Source organism: Lutra lutra, chromosome 3, assembly GCF_902655055.1.
Source record: "Lutra lutra chromosome 3, mLutLut1.2, whole genome shotgun sequence".
NCBI lineage: Eukaryota > Metazoa > Chordata > Mammalia > Carnivora > Mustelidae > Lutra > Lutra lutra.
In genome coordinates, this window is record NC_062280.1 from 82,728,778 (window position 1) to 82,752,534 (window position 23,757).

Consider the following 23,757-nt stretch of genomic DNA (forward strand, 5'->3'; position numbering starts at 1 on the left):
TTTGCTCCTCATAAGATGTTCTTGGGTTTGCAGAGGAATGTAGAAGCATTTACATTGGACAGGGACCCTGGAGTCAACTGGAAACTCCTATAAGGCACCCCAGTCTTAGCTGTGTCAGTCCCCCAGTGTATGGAACACCGAAATTTTTGTTATATATTTAAGGCGTGAGAGAAGAATCTATTTTGTAGAGTGTGAATAATTCCTGGACTTAATTTCTTGGCAGCTCATCCTCTTCCCCCCACCATCCAAATTATCTACATTGTACCCCTCTTTCCCTCCTACTTTGGTGAGACTATGGCCTCCTCCTTGTCTGGGTTCAATGCTCCATCTGCTTCCACTTCCTCAAGAACTTCAACCCTCTTTCACCTGTATCTTCTCAACCCCATTGATGGCTTTTCCCTCTTCTTCCATGGATAAGTACATTTACACCTTCCCCATCTAAACAAACACCAGCCAGCCAATAGAAAATTCATCCCTTATTTTCACAAATTTAGCTTCTTAATGTCACCTACTCCCTGTCCTCACTCTTCCTCAGTTCCACCTTTCTTATGGGATCAATGGCATCAAACACCAGGGACCATCACTTCTCCTCAGAGCTTTGTCCTGTTGTGGCCCTCCTGTCCCAACCTCTTCAAGTTGTCTTCCTGTCTTTGGGGCACTTCACAATGCATACCATTTTTACCACACTCCCATTTCTCTAGACGCTGGTCCCAGCAGGAGTGGGCCTTTGTTAGCCATGTTTGTACTCTATTGCATGATGGATACATTCCCCAGATAGAAAGAGAAACGAGGTTAACTCTCCCACAAAACTGGCACTGGGGGTAAGGAGTAGTTAATCAGATTGGTGATCTCCTCTCTACGGGAGGTTTAATTAACCTTGGGAGCTATGGATTTCTCAAGTGCACAGAAGAGCAGAGGAAGATGGTGTTTATATAGAAAAAAGAAACAGCCTTGCTGAGATACCAGAAACTAAGAGTGAAAGAGTCCTGCTGGGCTCCTTGCAATTTTGTGGTCCCTAGCTCCACCTCCTTGAATGCCTCAGATAACTCATTAAGTTTCCTAATAAATTCTAAAAATACACTTCTCTTGCTTGAGCTAGGTGGTACTGGTTTCTGTGAACTTTCATTGCCCTACAACTTACTGTTCCTCCTCTCTTATGGTTTCCCCTTTCCCCTAATGGCAGGTGTCAAAGGATCCCACTCTCAGCTCTCTTCTGTGTCTGTATACTCTCTCCTGGTGATTTCCTCTATACACTCAGCTCAGACCACCACCTCTGGGCAGATAACTCTGAAATCTGTCACCCAGCTAGACCTCTTTTCTGAGTTCCTGACCTATATACCCTGAAACACTGCTCATCTCTGGGGCAAGGGAAAGCAGGGGAATATCCCATAGGCCCCTTACAATGAATAATTATAAAACTGAGCTCAAATCTATGGCTTTTCTCAATTTTTCTAGACTGATGAATCACTTCCATCATCTACCCAGTCACCTAAGCCAACAAGAGGAGGCAACCACTTCTCCCTCTGAGTCACCCTCTAAATTGACTCAATCCCTATCTTTTACTAATTCCATACCCTTAGCATTTCTTCCAATATATCCTTTCTCTCCATTCTGACTTCACTGTATTTTAGATTCCCATACTTCATTCTATTTGGACTTCTTGTCTCCCAATATCCCTTTTATACTCTACCTGGTTGGTTTATACCCTGATTCCTTAGGTAAAGTCCAAATTCCTTGAAAAAACCTCCAAGAACCCTAATGATGATTTTACTCCTGCCTACTTTGTCAGCTACATCTTTTATCACTTTCCAGTGGGCACCTAAACTCTGTCTACACTGAGTAACTTGCAGTTTCCTGAAGTCCCAAACTTCCCCCAACCACTAAGCCTTCACACCCAATGCCCCCTGCCCTGCAAAGCCTGTCCACATTTCTTCAAAGCCTAACAACTAATTCAGTTCAGCCCCACCTCTTCCAGGAAGCCTTCTTTGAATGTTGCTTAATATCCACCCACTTGTGTTGTGGGATTAGGTTTACAGCCTCTGGGCTCCCATGGTTCCTTGTGCATAACTTTTCCATAGGCCATTTGGTAATCTGTAATGGTAATCTGGTGGTCTATCTGTAACTTGTCCACAACACTATAAATTCCTTAAGAAAAGAGACAATGTCTTTCTTATATTTGTATTCACAGTGCTGCCATTCAAGACACGCTTTCTGGGTATCTTGTTCTAGAGCACCCAGCAGAGAATCACTGAGAGATAAAAAAAAAAAAAAAGAGATTCTCCAGAACCAGAATACATTGTCTTCTTTCTGTTACAGCTTTGAAATGAAGATGGAAAAGATGAGGGTGTTTTCTGCCATTGTTTTTGATAGAGCTATGGGGCTTTTTCTTTCCCCTGCTTGAGATATCTCAAGGGGGTAGTTCTCTAGATACATTTATTTCAAGAGTGGTCTTGTCATACATGCACAGTGCTGGCCCAAGGCTGTAAAACCTGGTTCAGCAGAAAGTGCTGGTCACCACCTAGTAAAGGCTCTGTTTAACTCAGAAAGGACAAAGTCCCTTCCCTCAAGAAAAAGGAACCCAAGATCTTAAAGACTTGTTGGAATGGAGCCATATATCTCTTGTCAGAGTATCCTAGGTGGCCCCATCCGTTATTAATGCCCCGTGTAATCTCTTTCCCTTTAGTGTGGGCAGGCCCACTAGTGGTGTGTTTCCAACCAACCAAATATGACAAAGGTGCTGGGATGTCTTTTTAGTAGAATGTATCTCTTGCTGGCTTTGATGAAACACATTGAAAGGCTGGGGAGGCCCATGTAATAAGGAACTGAAGGTTGCCTCCAAAGCAGGTAGGAACTGAAGTTCTCAGTCCAAAAATTCTGAAAAACCTGAATTATGTGAGCTTAGAAGTGGATCTTATATAGAGCTGAGCCTTCTGATAAGATTCTATCCCTGCTGAACAATCGATAGCTGCCTCATAAGAGATCCTGAAACCCTTCTAAGTCATACCCCACAAAAAATGATTGAAGCTACCCACGTGTGGCAGATGGTTATGAAATGAAGGATAACTAATACAATATTCTTTATCATTATTGAAATACAGATACCTGGGGGAAAAAATTTCTATTCATTAGCAGGTTGAATAGAATGCCATCATCAAATAAATGTTTAACTAAAATTGAAATACCCTCTAAAAACAAGCTTTAGCATTCTATAAGATGAAGCTAAAAGAATCCACACAAAACACCGTGTAAAATGAAGTGCGGGTGGGGAAGGGAACAATGTTAAAATTCGTAAAGGGGCTCTGGAGAAAACTGCAGCCTCCCCTGGTTTATTTAACTTTTAAATCTTATTAAATTTGCTAGATGCATGTTAGCATTCATGGTTCATTTACTTTTATTCTGACTTCTATAAATAGGCACTCTATGAGCCCTGATAAATGACTTAAAATCTTGTTTGACTTCAATAAAGAAATTAGCATGTTAATCTTAAAAATTCTACCCATAGAAATGAATGAAAGCCTCCTTGTCCACTGTCCTCTGTTCCCTGAAAGTACTCCCCTCCCCCCAATTCCTGGGCCCCTTCCTGTCATCCTTGTTCTTTTCTTTGGCTCCACATCCATAAAATCTGGCATCCTCTCAAATCACTTATATCTGGCTCTCTTGCAAAAACAAACAGAAGCTACCTGGGGCCCCTGATTCCTGCTCATTTACATTCTTTCTGTGCCAAGGGTCAGAGGATGTCAGAGTTGGTGGCAGCCAGTCAAGCCCAGCATGGGACAGCGCTTATCTACCAGTGCAGTGTTTTTCTATCTCTCAACATGCCAGCATTTATTTCTCTAAAATTATAAATGGAAATGTATAACTGCCACAAATCTGATACTAGTAAATCTAAAAGTTCAGCCCAGAGTTGTGACAAGTAGACAAGATTGCATACAAAGCTCATTTTTAAAAAATAAATAAATAAATAATAAAATAAACAAGCAAACAAACAAACAAAAAAACAGTCAGTGGGTGGAAGGGAAAGACATAATCTATATGATCCATACAGTATAAGGAAAACAAAAATAAGTTGGAAATTCCCAGTGGTTCAATCATGTGGAATGCATATTTAAATGATTAGCAATTCACATTAAAGCACTGATTCTTTGCAAGTAGTTATTGGTTTCTGGCTTTCTAAACAGCCTTCAGCTAAAGAGCAATGTCAGTTTCATATGAGTACCACTAGCTACACGTATGTGCCAGCTCCACCTGTAAGTTCTACAACCCAACTGTCTGCACTGACAGGGGTAAGGTCACCTCAGCTGGTTTGCCCATTAACAGTATTTTTGAGGCCCAAGATGAAAATTGCTTGTTAGGACACACAAAAAAATCTTATACATACCACTAATTTGTGGCTCCCCAAAGCTCATCCTACTTGACAAGATCTTATTCCTCTGTATTTAATTTCTCTCATTAGGAAGAATTTAAATTAAATTATTTTTTTCCCTTGGGGAGGAAGAGATAATGAAAAAATAAGTTCAGAAATGCTATTCTAGGTGGTTAGAATTCTAGATGAGCATAAAATGAACATAAGAGGGGCACAGTAAAACCGGCAGACACTAAATGAAATAGCCTTAATAACAATCTAAGAACCAGGTGCACTTGTGTATTATAACAGGAGCAGAACTAGAGAAATCCCAAAGGCAGGTTACAACACAGAATTAGAAACTTTGACCTTGAAATCAGAAGAGCTGATCTGAGTCAGCTCCTAATCCATGATTACTACCTGTGCAACCTTAGAGAAAAGTCACTTATTATTCCCTTTTTCCTTTTCTGTAAAAAGAATGAAAATGTCAGATTCTCAAGGTTATTGCAATAGTTAAATGAAATAATATTAGTTAAGAACTTTGCAAACAAGAACACACTGTTCAGTTAAAAGGTGACAGCACAGGCAGAATTACTTGAACCTTGGAAAACACTGCATGGGCACAGGATTGCTTTAATAAGCCTACAGTTGACACTACTATGAATTGCTGCTCAGTATAAAGGGACTGCTCACTAAGAATGAGCATCCTATGTAAACAAAACAAAACAAAGCAAAAAATACAGGAGTGACCTAATGTGACTATCTATTCTATCTTAAGGGGATAATAAGAGATACGCAGACCACAGAAAAGTAGTGTGAGAGAAAACCTTTTTTTCTTATCTTTCTCCCATCAACTAAACCAGTAATTCTCAGCCAGCCACACTTTGAATCACCCAGCGTGCTTTTAGAAACTTCTGAAAAATATCTAAACCTGGAAGATTGGGAGAATTCCATAAATATTTATTGAATAAATGAGCACAGACAAGGTTGCAGTGAGGTAAGTATTCCCATAGATGACTATGGGAGTGGAAGTTAGTACATCTTCAGAGAAAGCAGTCTATTGATATGTATCCCCATTTTTTGTTTGGTTTGGTTTTTAATTTCGTTTTTGTTTTGGGCGCCTGGGTGGCTCGGTTGGTGAAGCATCTACCTTCAGCTCAGGTCATGATCCTAGGGTCCTAGGGTTGAGTTCCCCTTGGTGGGGGTGTCCCTGCTCAGCAGGGAGTCTGCTTCTCCCTTTGCCTCTGCACCTCCCCACTGCTTGTGTTCTCTCTCTCTCTCTCTCATGCTCTCTCTCTCTCTCTCTCTCTCCCAAACAAATAAATAAAAAATTTAAAAATTCTGTTTTTGTTTTAAGTTCATGCCTTTGTTCACCTAATTCTATGTCCAAGAACCCATCCCAAGGAAATAATCCAAACGAGAAACAGTAACATTACCACAAGGATTCCTATCACAGTATCATTTTATGTTTGGATGTTATACAATTCCAGATAGCTCCACTTGCATTGAACAGGCTTAAAACACTTGTGCTCAGTAGACTGTATGTTATGGGTGGGGATAACTGACAAGTAAACAAAAGAAACAATAAATCAAAACAAGATACTACAAAAAATCAGGTATCATCTTAGCCAGAGCCAGCCACCCTGCAGCTTATTAATATTTCAAAAAGTTGAGAAGCTGCCAACCATTTCAGGTTCAGTCATGTCAGATCTTAGCCTCCCATCATCCTGGTGATCTCAACTAATCTCAAAATCAAAATGGCAGACAATTAGCAATTAAAGCATCTTAAAGGAAGAAGTAACGTTGCAGACTACGGCAGGGCAGGGAGAAAGAGAATACAACTCATCTTACTGGCTTTCTTTTCAAACTCCCTATCTTCCTGAGTCGGGACCCTCCAGATTCGTAACTCATCACCAGCCTAAGTCTCCACCACAAACAACAAGCATTCTCAAGGGACTAATTTTTCCCTTATCCCAAAAAACCCTACTGAAAAGGTGCTGAAATCACTACAAGTCCACTACAAGTCCTACCTTTTTGAGAGCTACAAGATACAAATATTCTCTCCAGAGGGCAATGAAAAGAATTCATTATAAAAGGGGAGAAAGTGAAGTTCTATGCAGAAGACCCAATTTTAGCTCCGATTTTTAGCATCAGTGATCCGAAATATAAGAATGAGAACCAAGACAGCCAAAGAGCACCTTTATCAAATGCATTTATCAGGTATTATTAAGCACCTACTTACCAAATGAGTCAGACATCATAGCTTATCAGCCAAGTAGCCCTGGTGCAGAGAATCTGTTGGTGGTAGGCGAGCAACAGTGTATACATGGGTAAGTAGCGTGCTTGTCTCATCTGATACTTCCCAGAGCACTTTCACATGTGGTTTATCATTTGATCCTTGCATTAACTCCGGGAAGTAAGCGGAAAAGCAAAGATTTGAAAAAGGTGCAGCTCTAGGCGAGCTGACTTGAGCGCATTCACAGAACCAACTGACTGCTGAAGGCACCGATGCTCAGATCTAGCTCTTCCAGTTTTCCTCACACTGGGGCAAGCACACACAGATGCTACATATGTGATTTCAGTACACGATCAGACAAGATAGAGTGGTGTAACCAAGACCCAGGAGCCTGGCTGCTCACTTCAAGTCCTAGCGCCATCATCTGTGGCAGCAGGATTTGGGGCAGATTAATAAAAGCACCCTGTGTGTCAGTTTCCTTTCCTGCTAGGGAGGGATATTCACAGCACTCCACCATTGGGTGACCACGAGGCTAGTGTATAAAGGGCTAGCACAGTGACCAGCACATAGCAAAAGGTTCAAGAAATGTTAGCCACCATGATAATGAAGGGCACTGACTGAGATCGGGAGCAATTCTCTGCTTAATCGAGATAAGACGCAGACATACTGAGTCCTTCTTCGTGTCAGGCATGTGTTAGGTGCTGTATTAGTTCCCCATTGCTATTGTAACAAACCACAAATTGAGCAGCGTCAAATGGCATGACTCTATTATTTCATAGTTCGGGAGGTCGTAAGTCTGAAATGGGTCTTACTGGGCTAAAATCAAGTGTCAGCAGAGCTGTGTGCCTTCTGGATGCTCTGAGGGAGGATCTTTCCCTTTTTTTAGTGTCTTGTGGCCCCCTGCTAGGCCTTGGCTGACGACCTCTTCATCCCCCTTCAAGCACATCATTCCAATCTCTTCATCTATGGATTATCTCCTCTCACCCCCTGCTTCCCTCATCACATCACGTTCTCTGCCCCTGACCCTTCTGCCTCCCTCGTAAAGGACCCTGGTGATTGCACTGGGCCCACCAGGATAATCAGAATAATCTCCATCTGAGGATCCCTAACTTAATCATACCTACAAAATCCCTTTTGCCATTTAAGGTAATATTTGTAGGTTCCAGGGATTAGGACATGGACATCTTTGCGGGGGGCATAATTCAGTCTCCCACAGGTGCCAAGGATACAGAAATGAATTGGATAAAACCACTGAGCTCAAGAAGTTCACAGACTAGTGAGTAAAATAGACTTTTTCTTTTTCTTTTTTTTTTTAAGAGAACTAATTGTAGTGCACATCAGACTATACCACTCAGGGGTATTAGAGAAATATCACCAAAGTACTCTAGGGTAACAGAGGAAGGATCCGTTTCTCTCAAGCAGAAAAGGAATAGAAGCCTCATGAAGAACAAGATATGATGTGCAGAGAACCGGTCATTGGTGTGTGCTTAAACTGGTGGTGATGAAGGCTGACCTGGGAAAGCACAAGGAGAGGTTGGGAGTACCCAATAGGTGGCTGTGACTACAACCAGGGAGACAAAGGGAGGAGCCAACGACAGAAGAGAATGTTGAAGAGGGACATTAAGGCCAGATCATGAAGAACCACAACAGGGGAGAGGGACTTGACAGACTGAAAAGCCACCAAAGACTGTTGAACCCGTCATTCAGATTTATGCCTTACAAAGAAAACTCCAGAGGCAGTGAGGAGAGTGAATGGTAGAAGGCAGAACCCAATTTAAGAGCTACTTCAATAGTGCAAGGAAAAAAGGAATAAAGACTAAATTGAGAAAGAAATGCAGGAAATGAAAAAACAAAGATGGATTTGAGATACATTTCCAAAGTGGTATCAATGGGACCAAGTGACTGACTGAATACAAGAGGGAGACAAAAGTGATGCTGAGCTGCCTACCTCAGGCAACTGGTGTCCGCTGATGCCACTAACTGATGCCCAGAACAGAGAACGAGGGGGCGGGTTAGGGAGGGATGTGTTTGAATATGCTGATTAGAGCCCTTAAGGGTACTAACTCTGATTGTTTAGCAAATTGGAAAAGCATGCAAAAATGACATCTGTGTGTCTGAGAATCCAAACAGAACTAATATCTGGAGTCAGAAGACCCGGGCTCAGGTCCTTTTCTGACATTTATTAGCTTTGTGACTATTGGAGAAGTTGCTCAACCCCTTGGGGTCTTAGTTTCCCCATCTATGAATCAAGAAGGAGGGGGTATCAGATAATCATGAAATTCCTTTCCCATTCTAACATCACATGGGTCTAATATCAGAGTCATTATTTCCTTCTCAGAAGTGTCAATCGCTTCGTCCAGCCACTAAAAGAAAATCCGACAGGTCCTGATTTTCAAACAAAAGGGCGAGAGCTAGAAAAGGAAGGGCAAGGGCATTAACAAGGACTGCATGCCTACTATGCACCAGGAACCATGCCCGCCATACTCTCCTCCAGTTGCTTCTCCCTCTGGGCCTGGACACCCCCACAGGGTCCTAGAAATGACAATTTTTGTTTCTTTATTTTCAATAATTAAAGAACATAACAAAAGAATATCAGATCTATTTTCAAAATATAATACATAAACCAAGGGGCCAGAGGATGAACCAATCACACAGTATGTTTAGCAAAAAACTGCTTGATTAATTTTGTTTAAATCCGATTTATTCTGCCATCATGTCAAAAAAAAAGAAAAAAAAAAAAACCACAATAGAAATTGAACTATCACCACCTTAAATTTCATGCTGCAGTGGGATTACCATTTGTAATGCTATAGCAGTGGGACATTTATTTTTGTTCCATCTGTGCTGAAGCAGCTACAGTTTTCCCCTTCAGGGATATATTTATGGCCATATCTGTCAATAAGCCCAGAGAAAGAGCTCTTAGGGAATATAATCACCACTAACGGCAGAAATAAAATAAGCATGTTAACATGAGCCAGGTGAGGTTCTTATAAATGTGCCCACCTAGGCAGCCACCCAGAAGGACACTGAATTGAACCCTAAAAAAGAATGTCCAGCAACTCTGCCCAAATCCTCCCTAAATGCGAGGAGACAATGCCTTTTCCAGCAAAAAGTGCTTACTCATGTCAATTATAATGCAAACATCAGACTGTGATACAGGCACTTGAAGTTAAAGCTCATAAAGCCCTCTTTAGCAGAGAAAAATCTAACTCAATGGTCAAATGCCAATCAGAGTGGGATAACGAGGCAGCAGCTGAAAATACAAGATTTTAAAAATCAACCGCAACTCCTTTGGGAATGCATTACTACTGAATGGCTGTCAGAGCAGAACATAAGTGACTTAGTACCATTAACTTGGGAAAAAAAGAACGACTCCTGTTTCAGTGAACACAGATAGAATCCCAGTAAATTTTTATGTTTATTTTCCTGAACAATAATTGACATACAATATTATATTAGTTTCATGTGTACAACATAGTGACTTGCCACTTGTAGATGCTGCAAACTGATCGCCACAATGTCTAATTGCCTACTGCAACCATACAAAGTTAATGCAATTTTACTGGCCATGTTCCCCACACTGTCCTTTATATTCCCATGATTTATTTATTTTATAATTTAAGTATGTAATTCTTTTTTTTCAAAGATTTTATTTATTTGAGATCAAGCAAGAGCGAGAGCTAGAGAGAGCACAAGCAAGGGAGTGGCAGAGGAAGAGGGAGAAGCAAGCTCTCCACTAAGCAGGGAGCCTGATGTGGGGCTTGATCCCAGGACCCTGGGATCATGACCTGAGCCAAAGGCAAAAGCTTAACATTAACCGACTGAGCCACCCAGGCACCCCGAAAGTATGTATGTAACTCTTAATCCCTTTTACCCATTTTGCCTTCCAACTTCCACCCCATCTGGCAACCAATACTCTGTTCTCTGTATCTATGAGTCTGGGTTTTGTTTTCCTTTTTTGTTTTTGTTTTTTAGATTCCATGTATAAGTGAAATCATATAGTATTTGTCTTCTTTTACCTAGCAAGATTTCATTCTTTTTATGATTAAGTAGTCCAATGTGTGTGTGTGTGTGTGTGTATACACATTTATCCACTCAATGTGCACTAAAGTTGTTTCCTTATCTTGGTTATTATAAATAATGCTATAGTGAATATAGGGGGTACATGTATCTTTTCAAGTTAATATTTTTTCTTCAGATTTAGAATTAGAATTGCTGCATGGTATATTCGTTCTATTTTTAATTTTTTGAGGAACCTCCATACTGTTTTCCATAGCGATTGCACCAATGCACATTCCCACCTCTAGTGTGGGAGGGTTCCCTTTTCTCCACATCCTTGCCAACACCTGGTATTTTTTGTCTTTCTGATAATAGTTCATTCTGATGGGCATAAGGTACTATCTCATTGTGGTTTTGATTTTCATTTCCCTGATGATGAGTGAAGGCAGGCATCTTTTCATGTGCCTGTTGGTCATCTGTTTTCTTTGGAAAAATGTCTATTCAGATCTGCTCATATGTTAGATTGTTGTTGAATTGCATGAATTCTTTATATATTTTGAATATTAACTCCTTATCAGATGTATGATCTGCAAAGCCTTCCCCATTCAGTAGGTTGCCATTTCATTTCATTGATGGTTTCCTTCACTGTACACAAGCTTTTTAGGTTTACATACACATTTGTTTATTTTTGCTTTTGTTGCCCTTGCCTTTGGAGTCAGATCAAAAAAATAATCACTAAAACCATTGTCAAGGAGCTTACTACTTGTTTTCTTCTAGGAGTTTTATGGTTTCAGGTCTTAAATTCAAGTCTTTAATCCTATTTGAGTTGATTTTTGTATATGGTACAAGACACTGGTCCAGTTTAATTCTTTTACATATAGCTGTCCAGTTTATCCAACATCATTTATTGAAGAGAATGTCCTTCCCCCATTGTGTATTTTTGTCTTCTTTGTAGTCATTAACTGACCATACATGTGTGGGTTTGTTACTGGGCTCTCTTCTGTTCCATTGATCTTTGTGTCTGTTTTATGTTAAAACCATACTATTTTGAATATGATAGCTTTGCAATACAGCTTGAAATCAGGGAGCATGATGCCTCCAGCTTTGTTTTTTCTTAAGATTGCTTTTCTAGGGGCACCTGGGTGGCTCAGTGGGTTAAGCCGCTGCCTTCGGCTCAGGTCATGATCCCAGGGTCCTGGGATCGAGTCCCGCATCGGGCTCGCTGCTCAGCAGGGAGCCTGCTTCCCTTCCTCTCTCTCTGCCTGCCTCTCTGCCTACTTGTGATCTCTCTCTGTCAAATAAATAAATAAAATCTTTAAAAAAAAAAAAAGATTGCTTTTCTAGTCAGGATTTCTGTGGTTCCATATACATTTTAGGAGTGGTCGTTCTGGTTCTGCAAAAAGTGCCATTGGAACTTTGATAGGGATTGCACTGAATCTCCAGATAGCTTTGGGTAGTATGGATATTTTAACAATATTAATTCTTTCAGTGTAGGACCATGAAATATCCTTCCATTTATTGGTGTCTTCTTCAATTTCTTTCATTAATATCTTATGGTTTTCTATTTTTAAGTTTCACCTCCTTGGTTAAATTTATTTCTAGATTTTAATGCAGGGTAAGTGGGATTGTTTTCTTAACTTCTCATTCTGGTAGTTCATTATCAGCATATGGAAACACAACAAATTTTTGTGTATTGATTTTGTATCCTGCAATTTTACTGTATTTTTTTAATAGTTCTAACAGGTTTTTGTTTTTGTTTTTTTTTATGGAGTCTTTAAAGTTTTCTATATATAGTATCATGTCATCTACACAGAGTGTCAGTTTTACTTCTTTTCCAATTTGGATGCTTTCTATCCCTTTACTTTTCTTTTTTTCCCCCTAATTGCTGTGGCTAGGACCTCCAGTACTATGTTGACTAAAAATGAGGGAGTACACATCCTTGTCTTCTTCCTGATTTAAAGGACAAGTGTTTAGCTTTTCACCACTAAGTATGATGCTAGTTATAGGGTTGCCACTCATGGCTTTATGATGTCAAGGTACATTCCCTCTCATCACACTTATTTGGGTTTTTATCATAAATGGACATTGAATTTTGATAAGAGCTTTTCCTATGTTTACTGAGACGATCATATGCTTTTTATTGCTTGTTTTGTGTAGTATATCACATTGATTTGTGGATTTCAAGCCATCCTTTCATATCTAGAACAAATCCCATTTGATTAAGGTGTGTGACCTTTTTAATGTATTGTTGAATTCAGTTTGCTAATATTTTGTTGAGGATTTTTCCATCTATGTTCATCATCGGAATTGTTCCATCATTTTCTTTTGTTGTGGTTTCCTTGTCTGGTTTTGGTTTTAGAGTTATGCTGGCATCATAAAATGAATTTGAAAGCATTCCCTCATATTCTATTTTTTTGGAAGAGTTTGAAAAGGATTGGTATCAATTCTTCTTTGAATGTTTGGTAGAATTCACCAGTGAAACAATCTGGTCCTGAACTTTTTTTATTGGTAGGTTTTGATTACTGATTCAATCTTCCTACCAGTGATGAGTTTGTTCAGATTTTTTCTTTATTCATGATTCAGTCTCGGTAAGTTCTATGTTTCTAGTAAGTTATCCATTTCTTCTAGGTTGTCAAATTTGTTGGCATGTAATCATTCCTAGTAGTCTCTCAAGAGCCTTTGTATTTCTGTGATTTCACTTGTAATGTCTCCTCTTCATTTCTGATTTTATTTAGTTGAGTCTTCATTTTTTTCTTGGTGAGGTGAGTCTAGCTAAAGTTTTGTCAATTTTGTTGATCTTTTCAAAGAACCAGCTCTTCAGCTGCATTGATCTTTTCTATTATCTTTTTAGTCTATATTTCTTTCCATTCTGACCTGTTATTTTCTTCCTTCCTCAAACTTTTAACTTTTTTGTTCTTTTTCCTATTCCTTGAGATGTAGATTTATGTTGTTTGAGTTTTTCTTATTTCTTTTTTTTTAAGATTTTTATTTATTTATTTGATGGAGATCATAAGTAGGCAGAGAGACAGGCAAAGAGAGAGGAGGAAACTGGCTCCCTGCTGAGCAGAGAGCCCAAAATGGGGCTTGATCCCAGGACCCTGAGACCATGACCTGAGCCGAAGTCAGAGGCTTAACCCACTGAGCCACCAAGGTGCCCTGAGTTTTTCTTGTTTCTTGATGCAGGCTTTTATTTCTATGAACTTCCTTCTTAGAATTGTCTTTGCTGCATCCCATAAATTTTGGTATGGTATATTTCCATTTTTATTTGTCTCACTTTTTTTTATTTCTTCTTTGATTATCTACATTAACCCACTGGTTGTTCAGGAGCAAGAGCATGCTGTTTAATTTCCACATTTTTGTGGTTTCTCCAGGTTTTTTCCTTGTAATTGAGTTCTAGTGTCATAACATTGTGGTTAGAAAACATGCTTGATATGATTTCAATCTTCTTGAACATAGTAAAACTTGTTTTGTGGCTCAACATGTGATCTATCATGGAGAATGTTCCATGTGCACTTGAGAAGAACATGTATTTTGATGCCTTTGGATGGAATGTTTTGTATATATCAAATCCATCTGGTCTAATGTGTCATTTAGGCTGATGTTTCCTTATCAATTTTCTGTCTGCATGATCTACCCATTAATATAAGCAGGGTGTTAAAGTCTCATACTATTTTTGCATTGTTGTCAATTTCTCCCTTGCTACCTGTTAATTGCTGCTTGATATATTTTGGTGCTTATATGTTCAGTGCATAGATATTTATAAATATCATATATTGCTGGATAAGCCCTTTATCATTAGGTACAGCCCTTCTTTGTCTTTTATTATAATCTTTGTTTTAAAGTCTATTTTGCCTAACATGAGTACAGCTACACCAGCTTTCTTTCTGGTTCCATTTGCATGCAATATCTTTCTATATCCCTTCATTCTCAGTCTGTATGAGTCCTTCTGAAATGAGTTTCTTTTAGGTAACATATACATGACTCTTGTTTTTTTTATCCAAAGACAGCCACTCTGTCTTCCAACTGGAGAATTTAATTCATTTGCATTTAAAGTAATATTGATAGGTATATACTTTTGCCATTTTATTGTTTTCTGGTTGTTTTTGTAGTTTCTCTCTATTACTTTCTCTTCTTTCTCTCTTCCCTTGTGGTTTGATAATTTTCTTTAGTGTTTTTTTTTATATTTCTTTATCATTTTGTTTTGTGTATTTATTATAATTTTTTGCTTTGTGGTTACCATGAGGATCACATATAGCAACTTTTGTATATAATAGTCTAGTTTAAGTTGATAGCAACTTAAATTTAAATACATTATAAAACTCTGCATTTTTAATCACCCACCCCATTTTTTAAAAGATTTTTGTTTTTTATTATTCAATACAGGGAGAGAGATCACAAGTAGGCAGAGCAGCAGGCTGGGGGCGGGGGGAGCAGGCTCCCTGCTGAGCAGAGAGCTCGATGCAGGGCTTGATCCCAGGACCCCGAGATCGTGACCTGAGCTGAAGGCAGAGGCTTAACCCACTGAGCCACCCAGGAGCCCCTCCCCCCATGTTTTGTTTTTGATGTCACATTTTATATCTTTTTATTTTATGGATCCCTTAAGTAATTGTTGTAGTTTTAGTTTTAGTAATTAAATATTTTTTTTACCTTCATACTAGGTTTATAAGTGGTTAATCCACTACCATTACTAAATATTTACCTTTTCCAATGAGATTCTTATTTTCATATGTTTTCTTATCTTTAATTAATGCTACTTATTTTCAGCTTAAAGATGTTCCTTTAACATTTCTTGGAAGGCTGGTTTAGTGGTGATTAACTCCATTAGCTTTTGCTTATCTGAAAAACTCTTTACCATTCTTACTCTGAATGATAATCTTGCTGGGTAGAATAGTCTTGGTTGAAAGTTTTTTCCTTTCAGCACTTTAAATATGTCATAACATTCCCCTCAGACCTTTAAGGTTTCTGCTGAAAAATCTACCGATAGCCTTATGGGAGTTTTTCCCTTGTAGTTAACTTTGGTTTCCTCTTGCTGCTTTTAAGATGCTCTCTTTAAAAAAAAAAAAAAATTATTTATTTGTTTGTTTGTTTAGTGCAGGGGTGAGGGAAGGGGTGAGGGAACCCTATTGGTTTTATGTTTTGGGGGCTGGTCTCTCCAGTGCAGAACCAAGAGTTAGAGTTCCTGATATGAGCACAAATGACTCACTGCTCAGGAAAAAATTCATATTGTGGAGATCCCTCCTGGTTGTGTTCTGTTGTGCCTGGGAAGGGGTTTTTGGCAAGAGCACATTTCTGCCTCTTCTAACCATCTTGATATGGCTCTTTTATCCTTTGTTGTGGGGACACTGTTCATCTAGTTTTTAGGACCTTTTCCAGGGAAAGTATTCCCACATGTAGCTGTAGATTTGTTGTGTCCTTTGGAGGAGGGGAATTCATAATCTTCCTATACTGCCATCTTGAAGCACCTATAGAATCCCAGTAAAGCTTTGAAGAGTTACATGTTAAATGAATTTGGAAAACTTTCTTCGCCTAAAAAGTACGTGCAAATGAGTCTGGATAGTGAAAACAAATTAGAAAATAATAAAAATCAAAAGTGCATTTCCTCCAGCTATTATACATGTTATACATACATAAAGGATCAAATATCTCCTAAGGCAGTCATGAAATTTTGGACTCATGACTAATCCACTCATCCCAAGAAAATATTTAGCCTTTAGAAAAGGGCATTATCTCCTGGGCCTAAAGCAGATTGTGAGCTTCATCATTTGACCTTTTCATTTGCCTTCTCTTGAGCTGCCACTGCTCCCTAAATTATAAAAAGGAAAATGAGCATCACTGGGGTTCAAGGGAAAAGACCAGAAGTGACCTGCTCTATATTGCTGACCTAGCAACTTGGGGCAAGACATTTATTTACCAAACCATCAAAAGCAATAGCAAGCGAAGTAGAAAGGAGGGGCAGAAAGAAGGTATCTGGCAGAGGCCAGGTAATCATGGTTGGGAAGAGAGACATGATACGTTCATGTATGAGGAAGAAAAACATTTCACCAGTATCTCTAGCCCACACTAATTCTCCTTTTGCTGATACCCAGAAAAAGGGCCACCAAAGACAAGTACATGTTGTTCTACCCTCACCACAACTGACTGGTCCAAGCTGATATCAGGCTGAGTCAATCAGCTCTCTTTCCCAGGACTGTTGGTCTGGGACCAGAGAGCATGAGTCAGTCCTGTGCAGTGGCATAAACTGTAAGATGTATAAATCTCAGGAGGATTGGAAGTCATCTTTCTCATTTTATCTGTACCTGGTCTGCAATAAACAAAAATTAAACTGCAAGCTGAGAGAAATCAAGAGATAGGGAGACAGTATCAGATGCATTCAAGTCCTTCATAGTGAGGCCCAGGTATGACCCTGGTCTTCTAGCAGTTTACTGTCTAACTCTTCCTTCAATTATTCTACATGTAATCATGTAAGATAGGGGTGGTGCAGTCCAGCATCAAAAGAATTTACTCTTGGGGCGCCTGGGTGGTTCAGTGGGTTAAAGCCTCCTTTAGCTCAGGCCATGATCCCAGGGTCCTGGGATCGAGCCCTGCATTGGGCTCTCTGCTCAGCAGGGAGCCTGCTTCCCCCTCTCTATCTGCCTGTCTCTCTACCTACTTGTGATCTCTGTCTGTCAAATAAATAAATAAAATCTTTTAAAAAAATAAAAAATAAATAAATTAAAAATTAAAAAAGGAATTTACTCTTAGTTAAGTACACAGACCCAGCATGCAAAGGCCAATCTTTACAGAATACAGAAAGAATAAACTAGGGGCAAGAAAAAGATCAATTCTGTTCCACACATGAGATAATCCTTTAAAAATAAATTTTCCTAAATTAATTTGAGTTGGGTTTTGGCTGTTTATAGACAAGAAAATCTAAATACTTGATTTTTTTAAAAAAGATGCTATGCCTAAGTCCCTGCCAATATAATAGGGGATTTAGCAGATGATTTGTTTGAGAAGCAAAGACCTCCATGACATTTGGCCAGCTGAGTGTGCACAAGTCCTTCACCTTGTTGGTCCTGGAGTTCTTTGGAAACTGATTCCTCATATACATGGATATATGTACATACATGTATACATAAGTTTATGGCTATTGGGCCTTTGCTTAGTACCAGAGGTTAAGATCAATATGTCCTCTTCCTGATTCAGTGCATCTCAAGATAACGTGAGATTATTGTGGGGGAGTGATAAAGACAATTTTGCAGCCCTCAGAGAAGTTTTGACAGTTTCCAATCTTCTAAAACCATATGCAAGACTTTGAGAAAGCATATAAAATGCCAATATGATAAGCATTATATGTGAAAGCATATATAAAGTTTATATTATAAGATTGATTAGAAGACCAGGTCTCATGCAAGCATTTATAATTGACATCTGAAGGTAGAAATTTCTATCATATCAATGTAAAGAATGCACCTGAGCAAAAGGTAATGGTCCCAAGAATTGTATGATAGTATTAACAGGTTTTGATATTTAGTTTTCAAACACCGAGATTCATGCTAGTTTTCTTGGCCTTCTCCAAGGAGACAGTTCTACCAGCCTGAAATATTAAAAACATCTGAATTAACATTCAGTATAACTTTGTAAAGATTAAGCCATTTACCAGGAACAAGTTTGTTCCACAGGGAAAAATATATTATTAATTTTATGTAGAAGATTTTCATATAAATTTTAAGATAAATTATATAACTTTATATAATATTTTAGAATAAAATATTAACTAATTTAGCTATCATTTATTTAAATAAATTCTAATTCTCTTCATATCCACGTCTTAAGACCACTTAGTAAACACCACAAGTAGATGCCGACAAGTCCATGTTTCCTCCCAAATGCCCAATTCTTAGGGCTCAAGAGCTTCCAAGGCACACAGAACATTGTACATTGGGAGTGAGCAGGTATAAGAGGCACAGTTTTCAGCCTGCCCTGTCAACACCGTCAAGGTTAGCTTCTTCCCCAGATTTTGCAGATCATTGATATTTGAACTTCTATTCAAACTTGAAACAGATTGGCTTCCTCACGAGGAAAAAGTCCATTTCTCTCCCAGCCTCCTTATACGCCACAAAACGGAGAGCAAAGGTGAGCGCAAGCAGTTGACAGTATCCCTTCATGGTTTCCCAGCAACATAGATGCATTTCTTAATTACAAGTTGGACAAGGGCCAGAGAGAGCCTGCTGAGGCCCCATCTAGTCTCTTGATCCTCCAGGTGCCCCATGTTCTGTGCCTCTACTTTGAAAGGCCTTGCCTTTCTCTCTTAAGATGCTTTAGGGAAGAGCAAATAATCCTAAAATTTGTATGGAATCAGAAGAGACCCCGAATCGCTAAGGAAATGTTGAAAAACAAAAATAAAACTCGGGGCATCACGTTACCTGATTTCAAGCTTTACTACAAAGCCGTGATCACCAAGACAGAATGGTACTGGCATAAAAACAGACACATAGACCAGTGGAACAGAGTAGAGAGCCCAGATATGGACCCTCAACTCTATGGTCAATTAATCTTCGACAAAACAGGAAATAATATACAGTGGAAAAAAGAGAGTCTCTTCAATAAATGGTGCTGGGAAAACTGGACAGCTATATGTAGAAGAATGAAACTCGACCATTCTCTTACACCATACACAAAAATAAACTCAAAATGGATAAAAGATCTCAACGTGAGACAGGAATCCATCAGAGTCCTAGAGGAGAACATAGACAGTAACCTCTTCAATATCAGCCACAGCAACTTCTTTCAAGATATGTCTCCAAAGGCAAAGGAAACAAAAGCGAAGATGAACTTTTGGGACTTCATCAAGATCAAAAGCTTCTGCATAGCAAAGCAAACAGTCAAAAAAACTAAGAGGCAACCCACGGAATGGGAGAAGATATTTGCAAATGACAGTACAGACAAAAGGTTGATATCCAGGATCTATAAAGAACTCCTGAAACTCAACACACAAAAAACAGACAATCATATAAAAAAATGGGCAGAAGATATGAACAGACACTTCTCCAATGAAGACATACAAATGGCTATCAGACACATGAAAAAATGTTCATCATCACTAGCCATCAGGGAGATTCAAATTAAAACCTCATTGAGATACCACCTTACACCAGTTAGAATGGCCAAAATTAGCAAGACAGGAAACAATATGTGTTGGAGAGGATGTGGAGAAAGGGAACCCTCTTACGCTGTTGGTGGGAATGCAAGTTGGTGCAGCCACTTTGGAGAACACTGTGGAGATTCCTCAAGAAATTAAAAATAGAGCTTCCCTATGACCCTGCCATTGCACTACTGGGTATTTACCCCAAAGATACAGATGTAGTGAAAAGAAGGGCCATCTGTACCCCAATGTTTATAACAGCAATGGCCACGGTCGCCAAACTGTGGAAAGCATCAAGATGCCCTTCAACGGACGAATGGATAAGGAAGATGTGGTCCATATACACTATGGAGGATTATGCCTCCATCAGAAAGGATGAATACCCAACTTTTGTAGCAACATGGACAGGACTGGAAGAGATTATGCTGAGTCAAATAAGTCAAACAGAGAAAGTCAATTATCATATGGTTTCACTTATTTGTGGAGCATAACAAATAGCATGGAGGACAAGGGGAGATGGAGAGGAGAAGGGAGTTGAGGGAAATTGGAAGGGGAGGTGAACCATGAGAGACTATGGACTCTGAAAAACAATCTGAGGGTTTTGAAGGGGCGGGGGGTGGGAGGTCAGGGGATCCAGGTGGTGGGTATTGGAGAAGGCATGGATTGCATGGAGCACTGGGTGTGGTGCAAAAATAATCAATACTATTACGCTGAAAAAATAAAAAATTAATAAAAAAAAATGGGGAAAAAAAAAAGATGCTCTAGGGAAGAAGTCAGCTAAGTGACCCAGCTACCAGGAGCAACCTCCACAGCCTCCATGGCCACCACTCCCACCTCTTATCTACCTTAATCACCTGTGCAGCCTATCTATAGAAATGCTGCGCCAACTGTGCATGTAGACAAGACTGCACGCACGGAGGGGCTTGGGGAGTGGGGAGACGGGAAGGAAGGAAGGACAGGATCTTCTGTTTGCATCTTTCTGACACCAGTCCCTGTCCCTAGTTATAATTTTTTACGGCAGACTTCAGGATAAATCTCCTTTGAAAAATAGCACAATACACCACCAAGGTCGCATTCAGTTTTCTGAGCAGACCTTCAGCCCCCGCCTGCACAGAGGGCAGACCTACTGTGTCCGGCTCCTCATTAAGCAGCGATCTTTATCACAGCCCCACTGCTTTCACCACCGTCTGACCAGTGCCAGGAAGTTTTGATTTATAAGCTGGAGAGTGAGAGAAAAGAGCCTTAAAATGGTTTCAGGGTGGAGATTTCTTTTCCTTTTTAATGAGCATATTTAGGCTGTTATGAGTCAAGTTCAAAATTCGAGTCACATATGAACAATTTCTATAGGAGGAGGAGTAACCTGATGTTCAAATTCATTTGCCTCCCATTTTGAAGTAATTCATCTTTAAAATTTCTGTGAAATTTCTACAGAGTCGCCCAGAAAATGGCACCAACCATCTGTAAGTAAAAACAAAAGCTCTCCATAGTATATATCACAGGTTCAAAGCACTTCGGCATGGGCAGATGGAACACATTATTAAAAGAATTTAACTGCAAGAAGAGCTACCGTAATTACACAGCAGCTGGTCTAATGTTGACAAAACAACTTTTAAAGGCTTTCAGAAGCCTTAAAGGCTAATCAATTAAAAAGGCATGAATATTTAAAAAAAAAAAAAAGGCATGAATAGTAATGTGCATCCTACCCTTAACACTGCGAGCTGCATCGCCCGCAAATACGGTGAGGTTTTCATTTTGGAACGATCATTTCTTATGTCCTACAATTAAGCTGAACACGTGCATAAATTCTAAGTTGTGTCTAGGTGAGACCATTATACTTAAAATAAAATAAGTCCATAAAACTCAATTATAAACATTGAACTGAAGGAGCATTTCCACAGTAGCGAAGTTAGTCTCGAAGTGCCAATAGCTCGTGCCAGAATTTGGGCTTACTTTACCAAGAACAGGCAGAGAAGTGTTTTAGAGCATTGTCTATATTGGCCAAGGATACACTGAAGGCATGAAAAATAAATGAATGGACGGGTGAATGTTGGAATGAGTCTGTCCTCGGCATCCAAGGAACACTGACTCAATCCCCATGAGATTGGCCCTGGGGTCATGTTGGACGGGCATCCTCTGCCAGGACCTGCCAGTTTTCTTCAAGGTCCAACTGAAGTTCATCTCTTCCAAGGCACCCTTCACACTTCCCACGAGGCTTGCTTCTGATCCAAATCGCTTACAGTCAGAGAATTAGAAAGGATTTATGTACCACTGCACCCAATCCTTTCTAGAGCCCTGCTAACTTTTTCTTTCAAGGCCCAGATAGTAAATAATTCGGGCTTTGTGGGCCATAGGATGTCATCACACCCACCCACCTCTACCACTGTAGTGGGAAAGCAGCCTGCACCAGATTTAAGCAAATGGGCATGGCTGGGTGCTGATAAAAATATTTACGAAAGGAAGCAGGAAGCCGGGTTTGACCCACAGTCGGTAATTCTCTGACCCCTGTTCTACCAGCATGAGTCCCCTCATTCCCACGCAAGGTCCAGGGAGCCTCTTTGGGGACATCTCCCGTGAAGAAGGCTAATCCCCTCAGAGCAGCCTCTTCCACTTTTGTGAAGCTTTCCCTTCTACTGGCTGCAAGGAATCCCTCCGTAACCAGCAGTCACCGTCACACCTTCATCTTCTGGGCACCCTGCCCACTCCTCAACCATTCTCCTACCCCATGGTGCCCTGCAGAAACAGACCTTCCAAAACCCCTTTTCTTTAACTAAAGACAATACCACCAGTGTTGCCTTCTGGAGCCCCAGAGAGGAAGCCTAATACCTCTCCCACCTGAAGGGCCTTTATATTTTGGAAGACAACTGTGGGATATGGCATTTACGGTCTGCCCCACTCATGTGGGATCCATCTCACCGCGGCTTTTATTGTTAGTTTTCTTCTTCCATGTACACATTTTTTCCTCTTCATTTAGATGGCAAGTGGAGCATAGTCCCTGGCACATAAGCTCCATTTAGTTTTATGAGTGAGAGTGGCAGAATGACCACAGAAATATCAATCAACAAATCTTTTTAAACACCTTTCTCCGCAAATTCAGCGGGGACGGCTTCCCATATAGGAGGTGGCCCACTCACCACAGCCGCCACAAGACTGCTGGTGTGTCAAGCTTCCTCAGATGTAAAGACTGATCTCTGAGAGGCAGAAGGCCTCCTCTCTCTACCTTCTACCACCCACCAGGATTCTGGTGTGAATTTTTAACGTGGCACACTGGAACACCAGCATCCCAGCTGAGCATTGGGAGGCCAGGCCCACTGTCTGTCCCGGTCCCCCACCTTACAGCAGCCTTATCTCAGTCATTTTCATATCCTGTGCTTTTATCCCTCTCCTTAATAATCACTACCCCAGAGCCACACTTACACTGTCAGTATTTATGCGAAAGCACACAGTAGGCCTTCAGTATTCCACTCTCAAACTCAAGAAATTAATAAGAATCTCGAGAGTGCTTCTTATAAACAAGCAATTCTCCTCAGGGTAAGAAACTGGGTCCCTCACAGAATTCTTCAAGGCACAAGTAAAACGAGTTTCTCACTATGTTACCTCTAAACTCTACTCCCCAGGATCACTCTTTTTCACAATCAATCGTAAAATATTCAAATAGGCTATCTTTTTTTTTTTTAATTTCTTTTCAGTGTTTCAGAATTCATTGTTTATGCACCACACCCAGTGCTTCATGTAATACGATGGGCCCTCCATAATACCCACCATCCTAAATATCTTAGTGAGAAAAGAGTCTTTAAGACCGGGACAAATATCTCGTTTTATTTAATGTCACTTTACCTTTTCATGTTCCTTCCCCCCATCCCTGTGAAGAACAGGAAGGAGATATTTCACAAAATCCTGTCCCACGTGCACTCTTTAGCAGTAACCCCAGGTGTGGAGTCCCTCCATGAAAGACCTACTTGGGGGCACTCATTGAGGGGTAGAGATGCCGCAGTAAGGGGACGCTAGGCACCTACCCATTCTACGCTCCGGAAAGCCCAAGACAAACCATCAGGTCTA

The 23,757-nt window shown here is 40.0% G+C and overlaps 1 protein-coding gene across 5 annotated transcripts in view; it reads right to left on the reverse strand.

The window, feature by feature from the left end:
• LYPD6 (LY6/PLAUR domain containing 6) overlaps positions 1-23,757 on the reverse strand; it is a 123,587-nt gene that overhangs the window by 84,108 nt on the left and 15,722 nt on the right. For 3 of the 5 annotated variants that reach the window (XM_047722810.1, XM_047722807.1, XM_047722808.1), the window contains exon 2: positions 20,829-20,920. The exons of the other annotated variants lie outside the window; for them this stretch is intronic. The gene's annotated coding sequence lies outside the window, so the exon portion shown is untranslated. The remainder of the gene's footprint in view (positions 1-20,828; positions 20,921-23,757) is intronic. 5 annotated transcript variants of the gene reach the window in all.